Here is a 12,388-nt window from a genome sequence, read left to right on the forward strand (position 1 = left end):
TAATTTATGAACTTCCCATCTGAGGTGTTGCTTGTCATACAGTTCTGAAATTCAACGTACTTATAAGAAATTGATATAATTGTGTTGATATACTCGTGTTCACATACCTGCAGTGATGCACCCCCTGTTGCTCTACCAGTGATCTGTCGACCATGGAACACACTTTTGCCAATTGTACTAGATCTTATTTCCATTGTCCCAGCCCATTGAATTAACCTTGTTTTCCTTGGTTAATTAATGATCTTTCTCCTGATTTTATATAACGGCTTTTATTGCAACTGAAATATGACAATATTGACTTGTAACTGGGTCATAATGTATTTTTCTTAAACAAATTTTTACCTGTTGCAATTTTTGATTACAGTAGGTAAGGCAATAATAAGCATTTAGAAGAAATGGAATGTTAATTCAGCTGTGAACAATGAGACATTATTGGACAATAAAGGTAAGTTGTGTTTTATTTTTCAAATATGATCTAATTTGAGTGTTGCTTAACTAAGCTAACTATAATCCTATTTTAACAGATATGAAATATTTTATCTGGTATTGAAGTATTTTAATTTTTTAACCGTAGTTATGTTATTTATAGGGCACTAAAACCATTTTGGGATCAGAGCTTTATTGAGAGCCTGAAGCTCAATAAGTAGATTTGACTGTCATTTCAGTAGATAGTAGTAACCCAAAGTACGGTCCCCACTTAAGAAAGGCTTTATTTGCTTCACACACTTCTTGATTAGACTCTGTGTTTACCTTATGCCTGATCTGATATCTGTGCTTATTATTCTTACAAAACGAACAGATCTCGAAAGCCTATTTAAAGACATGAGTCTTGTGGCATTATGAAAAGGTGCTGATCTTAGTTGTAGCACAAAGCAAAATGAACTTGAAACGCATCAACAAGCCTTCCCTGGGATGCTTTGTAAACACTGTACTTGTACCTCTTCCATCTTGAGTGTGAAGTCATATGGATCAAGAAGTTAATTAAAGTTTTCTTCTTCTTCAAGCAAAAGAATATTCTGTTGGGCAAATTTGGAAACAGCTGGTTAGTTTTGTTCTTTACTTTGTTCGATGATAATATCAGTTGAGCTAACTGAAATCTTTTTTATGAAATTGGGCTCCCTGTGCTACCTGATAGCTACTAATTGCTGCAAATACATTTCTGAATTGCAAATTTTCTGCACTGATAAAAACTTTGATTGCCTGTCAGCTACACATAAGAGAAGATCACCAGTGCTAAATGAGGTGTTCCACGCATGAATAATAATGCTTGATGAATTATTCAGAAAAGAATGCTTGAATGAAGCAAACGATTTGAAGGGTTACTACCAACTGTAACAGTTCAACACCCAAAAGAACAAAAGTACCATCCTGAAAATTAAACTAATGATTAAAAAATGCTTATTAATTCTACATTTACAGTAAAAAAGAAATGCCACACTTATTTAAAAGGTTAATCATTATTTTCTCACTAATGATCTTGTTCTCCTGAAATACATTAGAGAGACCTAAAACAATTTTCTAGGGTATATTGATTTAAGTACCACTGGAGGAGACTTTTTATTAATAGTGATTGAGCTTTCATTCACCAAGGGTGGCAAAATACAAATTCATCCTACCCTCAATTCAATTCTTATGGAATTCTGTCATCTATGAAAAAAAAGTAGAATTAATCAACGAACAGCATCAACAGAGGTGCAATGCTCTCCAAGATCTACCCAGCTGGAACTTAGCAATTGAGATAAAACAGTGGATCTGTCACTTCCTTCTCGGGCAGTAAAAGGCCAAGTGAATTAATCACATGTAGCAGGGAATCTTTTGAAAACTTAATGTGAATATTTTAATTTGCCAAATTCATTTCTTAAGGAACTGTAACAGAAATATGAGCATATGCATCAACTACACCCAGTACAGAAAACATGTTGTGACCCTCAACGATTTGCATTCTCAGCTCCATGACATAAAGTTGGGGCCTTTGAAGTGGGATTCAAAGAAAAGCAGGAAATCCAGATTAACATTCTGGTGCAGGTCTGAGAGAATGTTGCATTGTTCAAGGAACTATTTTTCAGATGAGACAATAAACCAAGCCCATGCCTGGTTTCTCAGAAGAATGTAGATGATCCCATTTTGAAGAAGAACAAGGGAATTCTTCCCAGTTTTATGGCCAATATGTACCTCTCAAATAATGCTGTAGTCACTGGTTTGTAATTCTGAAACTCCTTATCTCATAGAGCTGTGGGAACATTTTCATTACACCGATAGAAGTGGTTTAAGAAGCCAGCTGAATGCCACTTTCTCAATGATGTGGAAGTGCTGGTGCTGGTCTGCAGTGGACAAAGTCACAAGTGACACAATACCAGGCTGTAGTCCAACAGGTTTATTTGAAATCACAAGCTTTTGAAGTATAGTCCCTTCAGCAGGTGGAGCAAGAGAGAAGCAGACTGACGCAGAATTTATGGGCAGAGAGATCAAGGGCAGAGGGATCAAAAGATCATACAAATGGTGTGAATGGAGTGTTGAACAATAACCCTCTGCAGATGATCAAAAGGGTTAGACAGTGTAAGGAAAGTGTAAACAGTTGAATAACAAGCAAAGGGATAACTATAATCTGATTTAAATGAGGCAGAGAGATAATTAGGGAATATTTAAAAATAAAGTGGTGTTGGAGACAAACCAAATGACTAGAATAACATGATAGGTATAAGATCGCATGCGGAGGGTCTAACCAAAGTCCTAAGAAATCCAAAACTGTACAAACTGATTAAGGTAGCGAGAAGGTGAAGGTGATGGTGTTTAAACAGGACAGTAGGGAAGATTTTACAGGCACAGAACAGTGAGGTGGGGGTCACATGTAACCCACCATGAACTCATGATCACAGGTGAGGCCGTCTTCATGGGTACAGGACATGGCTATCAGTTTCTGCTCAGCAATTGTGCATTGTTGTTCTCAATAGCATCTAAGGATTAATAGTACATACCATGATGCCTGTGTCTTGAGATTGAACAAACATCATGCAATATTGATACATAGAACAATACAACACAGAACAGGCCCTTCGACCCTCGATGTTGCGCCAACCTATGAACTAATCTAAGCCCATCCCGTTACACTATCCCATCATCACCCATATGCTTATCCAAGGACTGTTTAAATGCCCCTAATGTGGGATCTTCTTATGCAAAAATTTGCGTGTGTGGTGCATCACACAAAAAACTACACTACAGAAGTCAGAATTTGGCTCAAAAGCATGTTTGAAGTTTCTGAATCATTAAAAGCACCGAATAGATGCAAGGCTCCCTTTCTGCTTTTAAAGCTTGGCACATTGTAATGTTAACCAGCAAACATGTTGTGACTTTCCATTTAGTTTAAGGGATTGGAATGTTTTTAACAACATATTGGTCAATACATACTGGGGTATCATTTTCCCCATTTTTTTTATATGTTCAGATGATTTGGGAGCAGGACTAGGCCGTGCAGCGTCTTAATCATGCTCCACCATTCAATAAGATCATGGCTAATCTGACTGTAACATCAAATTTACGTTCTGGCCAACTCTCTCAATCTTTCATCCCTTTTTGAAAGAAGAATCTATCTATTTCTGCCATAAAAATATTCAAGGACTTTACTTCCATAAACCGAAAACTCTGGGTGAAGAAAAATAGGCTCATCTTTGTTTTAAATAGCTGAGTCTGATGCTGCACTAGCCATCGACCAATCATCCTTGCATGGACATGTTACATTATACAGATAGCTTTCTTTATTCCCTTTGCTGATCAGGTTCTGTACGTTGAAGCCTACTGGAAGTTCAATCACTCTTCTGCAACACCAAAATAAGACCCAGTCTTTTAATAATCTGCTGTAAAAAGTGAGATATTGGTACATGAATAGATTGCTGTTGGAATAACTTGATATTGTTTTTGAAGTCATTCTTTATTTACCGCAGACAAAGTTTCCACATGTCCTAGGTGTTAGCTAAGAAGTTGAATTCTCCCGACTGGGTGGGCACTGAACGCACCATAGAAATGGTAGCATTCCATTTGGAATGAGACAGTAAGGCTGAATTTTCGATACTGAAGCTCCTTCTCCTTTATTTCCACCTGGCCAGGAGAATTCCATTTCTTATCTAACACCTAATACAAGAGGTAACTACCATGTAGGAATTGCTGCAGTATTCATAGCCTCTGACTTGGCCTTGTAGCCACTGTGTTTATGTGGTGAATACAGTTCAGTTTTGGGTCAGTGGTAGTGCCAAGAATATTGATAGTGGTTTATTCAGTGATGGCAGAGCTGTTAAATGTTAGGGGCCAGTGGTTAGATTGTTTCTTATTGAAGATGGTCATTGCTTGGCATTTGTATGGTAGGACTGAGGACACTACCCTGAGAAACCCCTGCAGAGATGACCTGCAGCTGAGATGACTGACCTCCGATGACAACAGCAAACATCTTTCTCTGTGCCAAGTGCGCCCTACAAGGGAAAGATTGAGACTTGGACCTGGAGCCTGGATCTGTCCAACTTTCAGACATTAGCTGACCTACCTTCACCTTTGTTTTTTCTACTGCAGCATGTAACTTACCTCCTGACTCCCTGAAGTTTGTCCACCATTTACAAGGCACAAGCCAGGAGTTTGATGGAATACTCCCCCACCTGTCTGGACAGGTGCAGCTTCAGCAACACTCGAGAAGCTTGACACCATCTAGGATAAAGCAGCCCACTTGATTTGACACCGTATTCACAAACATCCATTTGCTCTTCTAGTGTGTACCATCTAAAAGATGCAAAGCATAAATTCACCACAGACCCTTAATCAGAATCTTCCAAACCCATAGAAGGACAACTGAAACATTCTGGCCCCTAGTTCAGGACTTCCACACGAAAGGAAATAGTTTCTCTTTGTGCAACTTTTCATATCTTTTAATCATATTCAACATTCAGGACATGTTATGAAAAAGAACAACATAAACAATTTGCATATCTGACATCATAAAATATCCCAAGGTGCTTTCCAAGAGCATTCTTAAAACAAAATTTGATGCAAACACAAGGATAAAATAGATAGGACAGATAACTAAAAGCTTGGGCCTGATAGTGGGCTTTAAATAGTTAAAGGAATAAAGAAATAAATTAATTGAAGGAACTCTAGAGCATTTGGCCTACCAAGATAACCACCGGCAAGGAACGATTAGTAAGTGGCTGAGATGCTAATCTTCTTTGTCCTATGAACTGAAACCTTACATCTCCCTGACAACTGTTTGAGATGAAGCCAGTCAGTTGTCACCTTGGTGTTACATTTGATGTTGAGTTGAGCTTCTGTCCTCATGTTACTGCCATCACAAAGATAACCTATTTTCACCTCTGTAACATTGCTTGACTTTGCACTGTCTCTGCTCACCTGCTGCTGAAACTCTAATCCATGTCTCTGTCAACAACTATTTCAATGCATTTTTGGCTGGTCTCCCATATTCCACACTTTGTAAGGTAGAGGTCACCCAAACTTCAGCTGTTTGTGTTTTAACTTGTAGCAAGCCCTTGTCCCAATCAACCCTGTGGTCTCTGATGTTTACTGGCTCTTGGCCAAGTAACACCTTGATTTTAAATTCCTCATCTTTGTTTTAAAATTGTTGATGTCCTTGCTGCTTCCTTTCTCTGCAATCTACACAAACCTCAAATCCTTCAAAAATATCCGTCACCTCCAATTCTGGCTTCTTGTGCAGTTCAAATCATTTTTACTTCAACATCGTGTCTGCCTTGACTAGCGTAGGCTCCATGTACAGGAATCTTCTTCCTATGAACCTCTGAAGTTCTTCTACTTCACTTTTCTCCTTGAAGATATTTTATAAACCTCACCCTTTAATCACTTATTTGGACATTTGACTTTGGATCACCTTATGTGGTTTGGTGTCATAGTTTCTAACACCCCTGCAAGGTTCTTTGTGGTGTTTCATTACATTAAAGGCGGCACAGAAATGTGAGTTGTCGTCAAGGAATAGCAGGAAAAAATAATGGTGGTGTTTCAAGTCTACATGCAAACTTTTGTCTTAAAATAGGGATAAAATGAAGTTATCCATGCAGAGCTTATCCACGTGGATGGCAGAAGGAATAGTACAGGTTTATGTTAACCTTTTCAAGAATGTGCAAGAGTTGGAATAATATGCCTCTAGGATGTCATTAACCTATACTTACCAACAATGTGTTCTGCCTATGCCTTTCAATCATATTTGTTCTTTTCCAAGTTGAAGGTTAATTTTGAAAGAAAATGTACTCCTGCTTGTCTGTTCATATTACAAAAGCACATGATCAGAGAAGAAAAACGCTGCATGATGGTTAGACCATATTTATGTATAAAGCATGGTGAATTAACCAAGAATACTTTCGAAAATGTTGTAAAGGGAAGAGAAAATTATGTGCACTGCTGGAAGAAAATACAGACAAAGCAGTCCTTGTCCGAATGCACAGGCTAGTTGTATGATGGATTCTTACCACAGCTCAGCATGATGTGAGAACTATCTGGTTGATTTGATGCCATTATTCTCCTTCCTCGTCTACAAGGCCTGTTTGGTCCAGTGTGGTCACGGAAAACCATTTGGTAATCTAATGAGAAGAGATTTTTAATATTAAACAAGATGTAGTTTATTGCACAACAGCAACTTGGCACAAGTTACATTGGTAAGATAGACGTTGGGCTGAAATTTACTGTAAATCGGCTAAGTGTCAATTTAGTGGGATTTATGTAGAGTTTCTCTGCGTGAGGCCTATGAAGTTTTCTTATACCATTACCCCATACACCATGTTCTGTTATTCATTGCAGGTGGAATATCCTCGAATCCCTGGCACTGATGCAATTTTTTCAAGTCCAGCTGTGCACCCAGTGAAGTGTTGACAATCTGCAGAGGCCCTTCATTGTAAGTAATGGGAGAGAAACCACAAACTAACACTTCTGGGGCACATGGATGGCAAGGCTGAGGCTTGATTGCATATACAAGTCTACAGCCTCACACCTCTTAACTGTTTAGGACCCAAATTACATAACATACCCACCCTTAGCCTCATTCCATTTTACAAACCTGTCAAAGTCAATGCTGCCCTTTCTCCAATGTGCAGTGTAGTCCAAATTGTTCAATGTAGGACCATCATGCACAGGGAATCCTTCAAATGGTTCGGGACATTTACTTTTGTTCTGCAACAGCAGATGTGAACAGTAAACAGCAGAAGCTGTATTTGCCGTATGCAACATATACAGATGCTGGAACAAACACAGAAGTTATTGGAAAAGCTCAGCAGACCTGGTAGAATCTGTGAAGGAAAAAACAGTTTTTTCCCTCAGAACTAAGAAAGTGTCACTGGACCTGAAATGTTAACTCTGTTTTTTCCTTTACAGATGCTGTCAGACCTGCTGAGCTTTTCCAGTAAATTTGTTTTCGTTCCTGATTTACAGCAACTGCAATTCTTTTGGTTTTTTTATACAGATGCTGGCCTTTTGAACACTAACTAATTTACTGTTAATGAATAATCATTACACCCAACGCATGTGTATTGGAACCAGGTGTTAATACAGCCTGTCCAGCTTCATGCGCTTGATGTTGCACTACTGTATCATGCAGAAAGTGATTTTTTTTCTACTCCATATCCTCATCTTCCCTTTGAAAAATTCCAACATTTCTCCCAGCCCTTCAGCATCCATCACTTCCCCCAACTTTGCTTGCTCCAGTTGTGCAGAGATTAGGTCATAGAGTCAGAGGTTTACAGCATGGTACCAGGCACTTCAGCCCAAACTGTCCATGCCAAGCAGCATCTCAGGAGCACAAAAGCTATTGTGCTCCTGAGATGCTGCTTGGCCTGCTGTGTTCATCCAGCTTCACACTTTGTTATCTTGGATTCTCCAGCATCTGCAGTTCCCATTATTGCTTGCCCATGCCACCCAGTTTTCACAAATAATCTAGCCTTATTTGCCTGCATTGGTCTTTATCCCTCCATACCTCCATATCCATCCATGTACCCGCCCAAATGTTTCTTTAAATGACAAAATTATTTTCACCTCCATCACTGCCTCTGGCAGCCTGTTCCAGACACTCACTACCCTCTGTGTGGAAAAAAGTGCCCCTCTGGACTCTTTTGTATCTCTCCTCTCGCACATGAAACCTATGCCCTCTACTTTTAGACTCTCCTACCATGGGGAAAAGCTGTTGGCTATCCACCTTATCTATGCCTCTCATGTTTTGTAGACCTCTCAGTTCATCCCTCAATCTCCTATGCTCCAGGGAAAAAGTCCCAGCCTATCCAGCCTCTCCTTATAACTCAAACTTTCCTGCCCAAGTTCCATCCGAGTCAACTTTTCTGCATTCTTTCTAGTTTAATAGTATCTTTTCTATTGTAGGGCAACCAGAACTGCATATTGCACTCCAAGTATGGCCTCGTCAACATCTGGTAGAGCCGCATCAACACATCTTAGTTCCAATACTCAATGCTCTAACCAATGGAAGTAAGCATGCTGAACATTTTGTTCACCATCTTGTATACTCCACTTACAAGGAGTATGAACCTGTACCCCTAGATCTGTTTGTTCTATAATACTCCCCAGGGTCCTACCATTGACTGCATAAGTCCTGCTCTGCCCTGACCTAACAAAATGCAACACCTTCCATTTATCTAAATTAAACTAAATGTGCCATTCCTCAGCCAACTAGTCCAATTGATCAAGATCTTGCTGTATTCCTAGATAACCTTCTTCATTGTCCATGTAGCACCAATATTGGTGTCATCCACAAACTTACTAACTCTACCTCCTAAATTCTCATGCAAAACACCATCAATACTGCAAAGCATCCCCACCCCCACCCTCTCACCTAGACCAGTTCAGTCATCAGAGCTTCAGCTTCAGGACGCCTGTTGTCTACTGGCAGAATGGACGAATGGGCAGCATTGCATCCACTGTCACCTCAGTCAGGATGTTATATAATGGAGTTGGACCAGTAACCTTGAAAGGTATCTGTCCCTCGAAATAAACCAGAAAAATGGTCATTCTAAAGGATATTGGCATTATGGCAGCTTCTAGGGTACTTGGTGCAAACTTTGAAGATGTGGTATCAATGATCACTGATGACTTGTACATTGATGGAATGGAATTTTTTCTGTACATGATCTCAGCTGCATTGTTTTGTTGATCTCAATGCAATGTGTCTACAGTCTATAGCACCTTGTACCATGTTGTAAACTCCACTGCCCAGGCTGTCATGGGGAAATGAGAAAAAAAACGGTATGATCTGGTTCAAAATGCATCATTAGCAGCCTTGATACCTTTGTGGTTCGAGAGTTGTAATACCCCACATGGGATGCAGAGGCTCCTTAGGAGGAGTGTGTTGCGTAAGAGTTCAATACAGCTGTCCTTTACAGCTGCCTGGATACTATAACCACCTGTTTCTTCTCCAGTACCTGGCACAGTTTGCTAACAGTGTGCGGGTACATCCTCAGTCTATGGCAGCATTGTACCTCACTCAACTGGAGGAAGTGGCCTGGAGAATACAGGGCCTGGGCATTCTACACCTCCTGCGATCCCTGAAGGGATCTTTGACTGTGATGTCCTAACCTTGGAGGCTTGTTGGCAGCTGCTGGATTTTAATGCCGGTCCTGGGCTTGCTGAAACATCTGTTCCTCTCCCCATCTTCCTGTGCCTTTGTTGCATACAGCAACAGTGATGATAACACTTTTCTGTGCCTAAATCCATCAGTCCCACTTGCATTAATTCTGTGCAGAGCATAAGGAACATCACCGTCCTTATTAGTGCAAGCAGTCAGTATACGCATCAGCCACAAATGATGCTTTAACACACATCTCCATGCAATGGGGTACTCTGACAAGGAGAACCAAGGAAAGTCTCTCCTTTGACATTGGATGGTTTTGAATGCCTCATGTTGCTATGAGACAGTAGGAGATTATAAGTGCAGGATGAGTACTGAGACTTTGTTCTCCCAGCCTCATATCACCCAAGAAAGGCATCACTGCACATGCCAGCATGGTCAGAAGAATCAATTTTGTGCGCTTGTGCAGCATCTTTGTGCTTTGTGGCCTGCACATGCCATTTTTAAGGTCACCCATGATTAGTGCTTCACAGAGATCATCTTCAAGCAATAATGACCAATGACATGATCAAGATTGCTTGTGGTCAGCTTTAACAGCCCACACATTTGGACACTGCATGCATATCACATTCATGATACTGTGATTATAGATAACTTCAGCCAGATTAACCTAATTGCTGTTTGACAATCTCGTGTCACTCACCAATGCAGCTTGCATACCCTAACAGAAGGATTGACTCTGCCCACGCTGGGTGTGGTTGCTGCTATTTTCTATTCAATCTCTTGTTTAGGCATTTGGTACAGACACAAACTGAGGCAGTTTGCCATGGTCGTCAGCAATGATCAGTCAAGGGACCAAGATGCTGTTGTACTGTGTTATGTCAATGTCACACCTGCAAACATGTGCATTACCTCACAGATGCACTGTCCTTTAGCCAAATTGTTGTATCTTAAAGTCTACTTGGAGCAATCCTTTGTCAATTCACTGTAGTGACTCGCTATAGTCAGACCTCCTGATTGACGACAGTCTGTCAAGAGTAGCTCAGTCCAGAGGCTTGGACATGGTCACTTTGCTATAATGTATGATCAACAACAAGAAATCCATATCACTGCAGTTAGGGGAGTAGGCCATGGTCAGTTCAGTGTAGTTAGTCTAGGAAATTGTGACAGGTAAGCCAGGGAACTACACCGAGATCAGCCAGGGCTAAGGTTCGAGCTGACCTTCCATACTGGTCAGGGGAGTAGAACCCAATCAGTTTTGGGCTTCTGCTCAGGGAGCATTGGGTGGGGTTATAATGGATCCCTGTGGTAGGGAAATTGGGAATTGCAGTTAAGGGAACTAGAGGCAGCATACTGGGATGCCGAGGGGAATAATAATTGTGAAGGGAAGCAACTTAATGTATATTGGTGTAGATGTCATTGACAGCCATTTCTGCCTTGATTTCTAAAGGGGGACAGTGCAACATGATTGTTGGTTCAACCAGGCTGTAGGGCCAGGGCTCAGGAGGTAATATTGGGAAGTGATGACATAAAAGAGTTAGATGGGAACATGTAGAAACGCAGAGCTAATGGGATCGACGAGAAGTGCAAGGGAGAATGGAACACGAAGACTTGGAATGGGCGGGTAAGCTACCAGGTGTTACCAGGTTGAGCCTGTGTCTTCACCACGACCTGAGTTTTATTCCATCCTCATTTGAATTGCAAATGTGAATTGTAACTAGAGAGTAGTTGGGATCATGCTTGGGTGTGCAGGGTAATTTTTTTCTTCCGTTTGAGCATGTGGTCTCTGAGAGTTGTAAGGCCCTTCAAGGGAAATTTTATTAATCAGACACTTATGCAGAACAGATTGAAAACATCTGTAATTTTAATAAACTGCATGTGAACTACATGTAGTATCAAGCTATGAGCGATACAAATTGTTGTTGCAAGCAATCTTGACCATTTCATTACAATCTTTACAAATTCATCACCGTCACCTCTGAAGCAGCAGTAATCACAGGTGATCTTAAAAGTGTCAGCTGCCTGTCACAATTTACAAAGACAGCCCAAAGTCTGATAGGTTGCACAATTGTACGTAGCTGATTTCCTTTCTCCTTGAACTCTAAGCATTTGCCAACATGTTCTTACCAGCAATGCTGCCATTCTGGGATGATGTGGACAGTGGAGAGGGAGGTGATGTAGTGTCAAGGTTTTAGTATTTGTATTGCACTTAGAATCTTCTATTGTATTTGTGTGGCATGGCTTGTGCTGTATACATTGGAATAAGTCCCACTATGTCAAACATGTATGTAGGAATATTCCATGGCATTCTTTATCAGAGTCTTCTATGTCTCTCTGTCTGGAGGATTATGCTAAACTGTTAATTGTGTTGATGTGACTACTGATTTCCCACATCACTGAGAGCCTTTTTTTTTTGATATTCCCCACACAGATTCATTGGAACCGTGACCAATGGATCCAGCCGGAGGAGAGGTTATCATCGCTGTGGCCTTGGTGCTGCGGAGGCACAGAGAAATTGAGGAGGAATAGATGTACCAGCCCAGCCGATAAGCAGCAACCTCCAGGGTCTCCCGATCATTCATTCTCCGTGTAAATAAACCATGGCTGGAAGTCCCCTCAGGATATGGAGGAGGTACAGTAAGCCCAGATTTTATCATTGATGTCATTGGGATGCATTAGTATTGCAGACTGAGGATGTGGTGAGACATTGCCACATTGCTATGCCATCTGCTGGAGCTAGACCCCTGACTAAAGGTTGGGTTACCATTTTATTCTGATGCCCTTCAAGTTAACAGCTAATTCTAATGCAACTGACTG

At 40.7% G+C, this 12,388-nt stretch overlaps 1 long non-coding RNA gene across 1 annotated transcript; it reads left to right on the forward strand.

Moving 5' to 3' along the window:
* Positions 1-380: 380 nt before the first annotated feature.
* On the forward strand, positions 381-12,170 carry LOC125459265 (uncharacterized). Its single transcript, XR_007248993.2, has 3 exons — positions 381-445; positions 6,805-6,898; positions 12,003-12,170. It is a non-coding gene; the product is annotated as an uncharacterized LOC125459265 (long non-coding RNA).
* Positions 12,171-12,388: the final 218 nt, after the last annotated feature.

Source organism: Stegostoma tigrinum, chromosome 17 (genome assembly GCF_030684315.1).
Source record: "Stegostoma tigrinum isolate sSteTig4 chromosome 17, sSteTig4.hap1, whole genome shotgun sequence".
In the NCBI taxonomy this organism is placed as follows: domain Eukaryota; kingdom Metazoa; phylum Chordata; class Chondrichthyes; order Orectolobiformes; family Stegostomatidae; genus Stegostoma; species Stegostoma tigrinum.